The sequence below is a fragment of the Condylura cristata genome, unplaced genomic scaffold (genome assembly GCF_000260355.1).
Source record: "Condylura cristata isolate star-nosed mole 26May11 unplaced genomic scaffold, ConCri1.0 scaffold00008, whole genome shotgun sequence".
NCBI classification, from domain to species: Eukaryota; Metazoa; Chordata; class Mammalia; order Eulipotyphla; family Talpidae; genus Condylura; species Condylura cristata.
Genome location: NW_004567109.1, coordinates 10,319,756 through 10,321,785, shown reverse-complemented (window position 1 = coordinate 10,321,785; position 2,030 = coordinate 10,319,756). Strand labels below are relative to the sequence as shown.

Here is a 2,030-nt window from a genome sequence, read left to right as displayed (position 1 = left end):
CTGGCCCACTTCCCCTGGCGGATCTGCAGACCTGCAGTTTCCCTAGCAGAATCCTCTCCAAAGCCTCAGCCCTTGCTCATGTCACTCCTAACAGGGAACCTCTCTGGAAATAGGAAGATTGAGCCCCCTTCTGGGATCAGGCACCTCCTACTGCCCCTTAAGGTTCAGTGCAGACTGCCTTGCCCATCACCCTCTGAACTGTAGGCCCCCCATTAACTCTCTCCCTCCCCCCACTGCTCGGTGCTGGGCTTATCTGCATTGTCTGTGAACTCCCGAGTGGGGGACAAAGTTAACACCTCTGATGGGCTGGGGTGAAGGCCTGGGCTCAGGTGAACCCTCTCCAGCCACCCGCCTTTCCTCACGCCCGCTTTCCAGTGGCATTCCCCATCCTGGGCTGCTTGTATTGCTAAAGGACTGGCGCTTGATGGGAGCACGCTGACATGCTGCACAGGTTTACTGTCCCTCCCTCTCTCATCCCTGCTCAGGCTGCTCCTGGGGCTGGCAGAGTCTTTGCAGTGAGGACACACACACATGTTGATTTCTCCTCAACTTTAGGGTGTGAGGGACCTGACAGCGACTGCAAATGCAGGCAGGACCCCTCCCCACTTTGTGTTCAACTTGGGGCACCAACAGCAGTATCTATTTTGGGAAATGCCTACATTTGGCAGGGCTCAATCTTCCTATTTCCTATTTGGGAAGAGAGCCGGGGGCCTGGGCAGCGGAGGCGAGGTGTGGCTGCCGATAACTCCTGTCTATTTGCCAGTGATTTATTTGCCTGGGATTTGCACCAAGACAAAAAGAACTTTTGCATTATTAATGATCATTGATCACAGCCTTCCAAAAAAAAATGAGTTGAAAGAGATGAAGGTTCCAGGCCAATCATCAAACGGTAAACCAGGGGCGGGAGGTGTGGGGAAGGAGGGGAGGGGGGATTCTGTGGACACAGAGGACACTGAAGACAAAGTCCAGTGTGCTGCTGTTTCTGGGGTGCCAGAAGTCAGACAGCTGTGGGCTCTCTACTACGCAGCACAGCGGTGCTGACTCTCCCTCTCCCCAAGTAAGGAGACTTTACCATCAGACACGGGACACGGGGTCCCCTCACAATCACAGGGTCACGTCATCAAGGAGACAACAATCTTAATATACCTAGTAACAAGGTTCAAAGAGCAAGCAGACCAGAGCCCATCAGGAAGGCCAGCGCCACAGGAAACCTGGGCATCAGTGTCCAGCCTGGTCACCTCCCTGAGTGGGTCTTCACGCTCCCCTTTGTCCTCAAGTCCTCTCTCAGGCGGGGTCTTCTGGAGCCAGGCAGAGGCATCTCAGCACCCCCATTCCTGCAGGAATCTGGGGTGCGTGGTGCTCAGAACCTGCTGTTTGAATGAAGGAGGGGGCTGCCCCTTGCTGCCTCTGACCTTAATGCCTGACCTTCACCCCGGCGAACCACTGCCCCTCCCTGGGTCTCTGCCTCCTCGCCTGCACTTAGAGCCCCGTTTCCCTGCGGTGGGTAGGTGGGTCGTGCAGGGCCCATCCTCAGTCTCCTGCCTTTGCTCAACGGCCGGCCGCTTTCCCAGTGAGGTCCCCTTCACCTCCCCCCCACCCACACCCCTATTCAAAGTCTGCGCTTCACTCTAGCTATCTCCCCTCCCTGCTTAATCTTCCTCGGGGCCGTTTACCTTTATTCACCATGTTTTCCATGTTGCGTTCATATCAGCCCCTTTGGGGCCACATCTATTTTGTTCACTGCTATCTCCCCAGGGCCTAGGATGTGTCTTTATTTACCTACAATGTAAATTGAGCAATACTTGCCAAACGAAGGTTAAAAATCCAGCTAGGAATGGACGCAGTGAAGAGAGACAGATGGACGAGACTCGCTAGGGAAAAGCCGAGCCTTTGCGCCAAGGCTCTCTGGGCTCGGCCCGCCTCTCGCCACCGCCCGACTCCAGACCCATCCCACCGCTCTCCTACAGGTGGGGATCCGGAGCCCCGGCGGGGGCCTTCCCGCCTCCCTCCCCGGCGCCCGCCCACCCCGG

The 2,030-nt window shown here is 56.5% G+C and overlaps 1 protein-coding gene across 2 annotated transcripts in view; it reads left to right on the top strand.

Annotated features, from left to right (window-relative positions):
* The first annotated feature begins 870 nt into the window (after positions 1 to 870).
* The window catches only part of HTR1D (5-hydroxytryptamine (serotonin) receptor 1D, G protein-coupled), a 17,617-nt gene continuing 16,457 nt past the window's right edge, over positions 871 to 2,030 (top strand). Inside the window, exon 1 of one of the 2 annotated variants that reach the window (XM_012722748.1) lies at positions 871 to 889. The gene's annotated coding sequence lies outside the window, so the exon portion shown is untranslated. Of the gene's footprint in view, positions 890 to 1,929; positions 1,968 to 2,030 lie in introns of those variants that run through there. The other variant, XM_012722747.1, reaches the window with a different exon arrangement.